At 41.9% G+C, this 7,411-nt stretch overlaps 1 protein-coding gene across 1 annotated transcript in view; it reads right to left on the bottom strand.

Annotated features, from left to right (window-relative positions):
* The window catches only part of MCTP2 (multiple C2 and transmembrane domain containing 2), a 131,898-nt gene that overhangs the window by 62,857 nt on the left and 61,630 nt on the right, over positions 1–7,411 (bottom strand). The gene's annotated exons all lie outside the window — the stretch shown is intronic.

The raw sequence follows: 7,411 nt of genomic DNA, 5'->3' as shown, positions 1-7,411 counted from the left end.
ATTCGAAAATATATATATATTCGAATACACACACACACACACACACACACACACACACACACACACACACACACACATATTAGAAAATATTAGAAAATCTCAAACCCAAAGCTGGACCGAGAAAGTTACCGTGTAAAAATTCTCTCCCTTTGTGTTGGGTTTGGCAGAAGGATCTAGAATTGGAACTGTCGGGGAAAGAATGAATGGCTCTGTAATGTCCCTATGACGTGAACGCACTGCCTGTCTTTGCAACACGTTGGCAATTTGCAAAGCAGTGTGTACTGAATTAATTGGGGGCATAAGGACAGATGCTCCTCCAGCAAACGGCCAAGGAGACCCCGGCCAGGGCCTGATGCAGAGAGTGCTCAGACCTCTTGACCTACTGGCCTCCCACTCAGGTCACCAACCTTACATCTAATTCACTTAATAACCAGGAGCTCTGAGACATGCACAGCGAGAGAGAGAGACTGACACGTGCAGGCGCCTGCATGAAGATCATATTTAAATAAATAAATAAATAAATAAATAAATAAATAAATAAATAAGAACTGCAGATGCATGGGTAAGGGTCAGTATTAAACAGGAAATTCAGGACCAGTGACTAGTGGCCTGGACACTTAGATGCCTGGCCAAAGCTTTCAAGTCACTGCAATCATTTCAGTGGCCAATAGACAATGATCAAGCCATGGACATAAACGAATGCGTTAGGCTCGCCAGTAACAAACGAAAGAGGTGATCCCTGTCTAAATGTAGCAGAAAAATAATTTATTAAACTAATAACAAGTGGTTCTCAGAGTCATTGCAAACGTTGCAAAATCGGTTCTCAGAGTCATTGCAAAATTGGGCTTAAGAAATCACTAGAAACCAAAAACTTGCTTAGGAATGCGCAGGCACAGGAACCTCAGTCGGGGTCCCACACCAAGGGAAGCTCCGATGTGGCCTCCGCTTCCCAGGAAAGCCGGCCCCACGGGCCCGCTTGTCCCTGGACCCTGAGAACGGCCGTCTCCAACACGAAGTCTCCACTTCCGCTTCTTGGCCTCACTTGATGCAGGTGTCAGGGCCTCAGAGGAACCATCTGATGGCTCCTGTGCAGCCAAGCACCCAGGCCCTCATTGCTAGGGCTCAGCAAGCGAGTCCTGGCTTCTTTGTCTCCATCACTGAAACTGGGCTCTAACCCCTTCTCCAAAACATACAGTGGGAAATGCCCCCAAACTAGAAGGGATTTCAATCAAAATCAAGACACAAAAATGCATCAGCGCCTGTAAAGTCCTGGTTATTTAAAGACCGCTTTACTCCGGGGACGGGTTTGGTGGGGCACGGGGCAGGGGCTGGGTGGGGAGGTACCTGCCAACACAGACGAAAAGCCACGGGCGTGAGGGAACAGGAGCTTTCGGCTTAGTGCTCGGGTAGCGGATGCTGGCTTCCTTAACCCAAGCCGAAGCAGCTACTTAACCGTTTGTCAGACTGTTAGTAGGTGTCAGTGCTGCTCCTCCAGAGACAACAGCATGACATTCCATCAGCGCTGGCTCTGGGGACACCATCTGACACTTTTAATGAAAGCCCTGGGGCAACTCCACACGGGGCAGAGACCGGCAGCCAGTCCCGCGCAGACACAGGTGGCCCGAGCTGTGGCCCCCGCTCTCCGGAGCCGGCACACTCTTAGCTGTCCCAGCTAATGAGGAACAGACTTCCTCCCAGTAACGGGGAACTTCTGTTCCGTGTCTCCAAGGCATGCACCGCACCAACTCTCTGAAGATCATTCCGTCAAAGCTCATTAAAATGCTGCATTTATTAATATTACGATATAAACAGGAATAGAGGAGGAAGAAGAAACAAAGACATCCAAATGTTTATAGAGTAATTTATGGACCCTTTATGGGTTGATTTATTTCCCTTAAAACGTTCCAGATATATGGGGACTTTCGATAAAATTTAAATAGCAAGTATTTTTATTTGGGATAAAAATAATGTTCCCATTAATAAGAGAAATGTTCAAATGATCCCCAATGGCACCAAGCGAACACCACCAAGCAAACTGACATAGGTACGCTTGGGTCTGTACTTTTCCTCTTTGTTCCGCCTAATTTTACAGGTAAAACATCTAGATGACTTCTTCTACATCCAGGTGCCATGTCACCTTGACACGGTCACACCACCGGCAATTCAGTTTCACGGTGTTTTAGCACCTTCTGCTCAATAGCTTTTGCTATTTTCAACACCACTTTAAAATTCATTTATATTCCTTGAACGGCAAGTAGAGGTTTCTCATTTAAATAATTTTACCTTTATATCAGTTACAGAAGTTGAGTGACAAGTGATAAATGTATTTTAGAGGTCACATTCTTCATCTGACAAATGTTTATTAAACACCCACTCTGCTCCTGGCACTGAACCAGGCCCTGATGTACACAGGCCACCACATCATTACCTTCAAGGAACGCTCACGATAACCTCTGCTTTTCAGCAAATGTCACCTTTCCTAAGAAAACTTCCCTCGCGCTCCCTAGCAACGGGCTGAGTTGCCCCCATCTCTGATCTCTGACTGTATACTTTCCTTATATCTCTTCTACTCCGCATCTGTACATTTTTGCTCCAGATTTAGCCCTGTAAATCATTTAAGGGGCCTGATGCGGACAAACCCAACATATGCGCGCCCCTGCCATCCCTTCCGAAGAGTGCTATGGCCCAGTGCGAGGGGGCAGCTGGGACACTCGAGCTCCCGGTGATAGGTGCTGGCTCCTCCCACTCTGTGCGAGAAACCATGCTTCATGCACGATCTCATTTAATCCTCTGTGAGGTAAGGAAAGTTTGTGCCGCGTTGCAGATGAGGAAATTAAAGCTCAGAGAAATTTAAGTTGGTTGGTTAAGGTCCAGGAAGAATTCATAGTGGAGGTGAATCTTAAGCATGGTTTAGGAGGGGACTGATTTAACTAGCTGAAATGTGTAGGTCCTTCTTAATGAGAAAGGGACAGACCACAGCTTTCAATTTATTAACAAGAGAGATAGAGAGAGAGAGACAGATAGACAGACACACACACACACACAAATATATATATACACTAAATAGCAGAAATCAAGAAATGTAATATAAGTAGATAAACTCAGAAATTGGCTTGAAGCCTCGAAGGCCATGCTCCTGACCTCAGCAGTATAATTCGCATTAGACACTATGGTTCATGCGAAGGCAAGGACCAAGTCCTATTCCTCCCCATGTCACCAGGGCCTACCCCAGACTCTCAAACAAAGGAAGTGTATTTGCTGAATAAATAAAGATACTACTAAGAACCCAAACACTAAGATCGTAGTGATTCCCTTGCTGATCCAGGGAACAGCAGACATAAACTGCATTCATTCGCTATCATGGTAACAGTAAGTTAGGGACCGCTATGTCTTCTACATACTTCCAAACTTTACACTGATGAGAGTCCATGATCCTTGGCAGACTATTGAAGCCGACGGCCTGTCGACGACAGATCTCCATACTGAGAACTAGAAGCAGCTGAATAGCTATAAGTGATTAGCAATGCTTATATTTCAAAAGTTAGGGAAATTATGAGCAAAATATCAACAAGACGATAATCTGTGAAATTCCTCGTAATCAACTATACTCTAAGAAAATAAATTGAATGAAGACTGGGAATAGCATTTATTGAGCACGTAACTATGTGTCAGGCATGTTCATTTCGGTGTTAACCTTCAAAATACCCATGAGGCAGAAGAGGCTTGGCACAAACGCCAGGCCGGGTAGTGGTGGCAGAACCAAGATCTGTACAGCGGGTCTCTGTTTCTATACATCTCTACCACAACCCAGAGACGAAAGTGAGAGGCAGCGCCGTACAAATGAAAGGCAAAGAAAAGGGGGACTAATCTTCATTGAACTGAACATTGATTCACTTAAGGCATGAGTCACAGCACACGGAAAGGGCTCCTGCACTAACGCGAGGGTGGAGAAGTCTGCCAGTCAGGAGAGACCAACCCTGTGTGGGAACAGACCAAGAGCTCCCCCTGACGGTGCTGCCGAGGAGCCCGCACAATGGAAACGCCACCCAGATTCTGAGCAAGGTCCTAGTCTGCTTCGATGATACGTACCACCCACCTAACTTCCCTCAAGTTGAGACGAACTTAGAACGCAGTTGGGACACTGGACCGGGGCGCACTCTGAAACTTTGGACTCCTGGATCGGGCACTGCTGTGGCCCCTATCGTGCTCGTTTATCAAATAAGGCTACTCCTTCAAAACCTGCATCTCCCCTTCCTTGCAGTGTCTTCTCCATTCCTCTGATATTGTCACATGATGTTAATTTGGTAGTCATCTTATTAACATTGGAAAAAAGAGAAAAGCTCCAAGCGGCAACCTGACCACCAATAAGCCAAGAAAATCCAGCAATGTCTGAAAATTTCTGGCACTTGGACGGGTGGATTTTTATATGGCAAAAAGTGCCGAAAAGTCACAAGAATGAAAGAAATGTCCATGGAAACAAGTAACTCCAAATTATGAGTAAGGATGGCATTTCCAGTTTTGTTCCTTCATTGCCTCCTGAAAGATCATTCTTCAGCTTCTCGTCACGGCATACGGATTATCGTAACGATAGGAACCTGAATATTAAGGGAGGACTGCGCCGCTTAAAGAAGGGATATTGCAACCCATCCCACATGCTGTGCTGTTACATTCCTGTCATCCTGCACTCTGATTCCCGGAACACGAGAGAAGGGTCACCGACCAGGCACTGCGTTCCGGCAGGCGCACTGTGCACTTGGTGACCAGCATGGTTTCAACACTGATATGCTGAAGTAACCCCTACATGTCACGATTCCAGCAGCTTCTTCACAGCAGCCTGTCAGTTACGATAAGGCCATCCAGAGCAGAGCACTTTCCCATGTGCGTGCTGACCATAGCGAACAGCTTCCTCCTTCACGGGCTGACCTCTCAATAGGTAAGATAAACGTCATCGTTTGTACTGAGATACAGTTCTGATCGGAAAACATTTCAGTATTCAAACCATTTTTCTATTTACCTACTGTCTACTTCATTATCTTTTTATAGTCTATGAAATTAGCTTTGCATTTTTCCCAGTGATATTAATTCAAGAGTCTGAGGATTCCTGGCCAAGTAGAAGAGGCAGTACCGTTCCCTCCGAGGGCCTCCGCTGTGGACAGGGGAGCCTGATGTGCTCATCGTTCCTCAGCTTCGTCCTGGACAAAACATTCCTCTCTCTCTTAATCGTTAGAACGTGGTCACTTTTTTTTCAAAAAAGCTGAGATTTAAGACTAGCAGCGACTGAGAGAAGTACGTTGCTCTCATTAAACATTACAGCTATGCTCACCTTGAGTCTCAAAGCACAATTTATCATCTCTTTCGTGAATCAAGGCTATGGCCTGGTTTACTTCAGGAATAATGACATCGGACTGGATGACCTATTGCTTAAAAATTTTAGGTTACATTGGACACAAGGTGTTTGTGAGATGAACTCTAATAGAAATATCTGACAGGCTCTTCTATTAGAATAACCATGTATGGCTATCCATATATAATACTGGCTATGGAGAACATTAAAATATCTTTTACCAATTTTAGAGGGATGGACTGCAAAAGAAGATAGATTACTTGAGATTCTTTAAAATAAAAAGTCTTCTTACTTATATACAAACAAATGTCAGGCATATAAAAAATGCCAAGCTACATATAAATTTAAATGTATTAATACTGAATAGATTCTATCACACAATAAAAAAGCATGTTTATAAAAGAATTAATTTGAAAAAGCAATAAATATATCTTTTTTATAGAGCATTGAAGCCTTTCGTTATTGCAAATATCAAATAAAAAGTCTTCTTACTTATATACAAACAAATGTCAGGCATATAAAAAATGCCAAGCTACATATAAATTTAAATGTATTAATACTGAATAGATTCTATCACACAATAAAATAGCATGTTTATAAAAGAATTAATTTGAAAAAGCAATAAATATATCTTTTTTATAGAGCATTGAAGCCTTTCGTTATTGCAAATATCTCAATATTAGTAATAAACATAGGTTTTGGTTATTAGTATCTTTTACGACATTTGAAAAGCTATACTAATTTTTTTTCTTTATATAAAAATATTTTTAAATTTTTAATGGGAAGTAAAGTCACCTTAGCACATGTGTGTACATATTGTATATGTGTTATGTATGTAATATATACATATATTACTCTAATGTTCTAAAATACCAGCAACATAATGAGGATTCAATTTCTCCAGTTTAATTTCTGTTTCTGACTATATAATCATAACATCAATAATCACTAATGAAGCATACCCTTCCACTTTGATCACAGTGGTATGAGTGATCAATTTTTTTCTACCTGTTACTTGCAAAGATATAGAAAACTTTAAAACTGGCATACCGCTGACAGCAGAGCTTATCAAGGGCATTCATTTCTTCTCTAGGACTATAAGCTTAAACGGCATATGGACCATAGCCAGGATCTGCCCCCTTGGACTTCTGCTCTATCAACTGTCCTGACTCTTAGTGAAAATGAACATCAGTTATTACAATGATTTGGTATTGTGGATTTTCTCATAAATAATACAGAGATAGTAAAACACTGGGCATTTCGTCAAAGCCCACAGCATCGTCTGGCATCCTTTGGTACTCTTCCCCATCCACTCTAAATCTATCTGCTGAACATCCTGAATCTAAAGAAAACAGCGAGATGATGCCGGCATTTTCCCCAAGATGATTCTGCTGAAAAGAGGGTTTTTCCTTATATTCGGGTCTTCACAAAGATCATGAAATACACAACCGCAGAAAGAATTTTTGAAAATGCTGCTTGAAGACAGAAATGATTTCTGAGACTTGAGACAATATTTCCTGAGATATGAACAATCGTAGGTTTAAAAAGTGCCGTATCTAAACATTTAGATAGAAGTAAAAATAATTTGCTCTGGAAAACTGGAAGATGACTCTAAATGTGCTTTAGTGCTAGCAAAACTACTAATATAATAAAGGCACTTGTGAAATGTTTGAATTAAGTGTGTTCATAAACTAAGTTTTGAAACAAAGGAAAAATTTTAAATCAATACAAGATCATAAATATTTGAAACTAAATTAATGATTATTAGAGGTAATCATTTGAGTATTTCACCTACACCCCTGAGATGTTTTATATTTGTATTCGCCAAAAAGCATTTTTAGATCTTCCCACTGGGCACTCCCTTAAGAGTGAGATGGCCTATCAGGAGTTTATACATTAGTGATTTCCACTGGTTCTTTTTTTGGGGGGAGGGGGCGGGGGGTGCGTGAGAACTTTTTTTAAACTAAGTTTAGATTTTCCATCAATTTTGTAATATAAAGTGCTTAAAATTAAAATTCTCTTGTCCAAAGTTTGAGCTTCCTCAAACTTTGGCTCAGAAGTTCAGAG

This window comes from Pteropus alecto, unplaced genomic scaffold, assembly GCF_000325575.1.
Source record: "Pteropus alecto unplaced genomic scaffold, ASM32557v1 scaffold59, whole genome shotgun sequence".
NCBI classification, from domain to species: Eukaryota; Metazoa; Chordata; class Mammalia; order Chiroptera; family Pteropodidae; genus Pteropus; species Pteropus alecto.
Note: the sequence above shows the minus strand (reverse complement) of the source record. Positions and strands in the feature narration are given on the sequence as shown.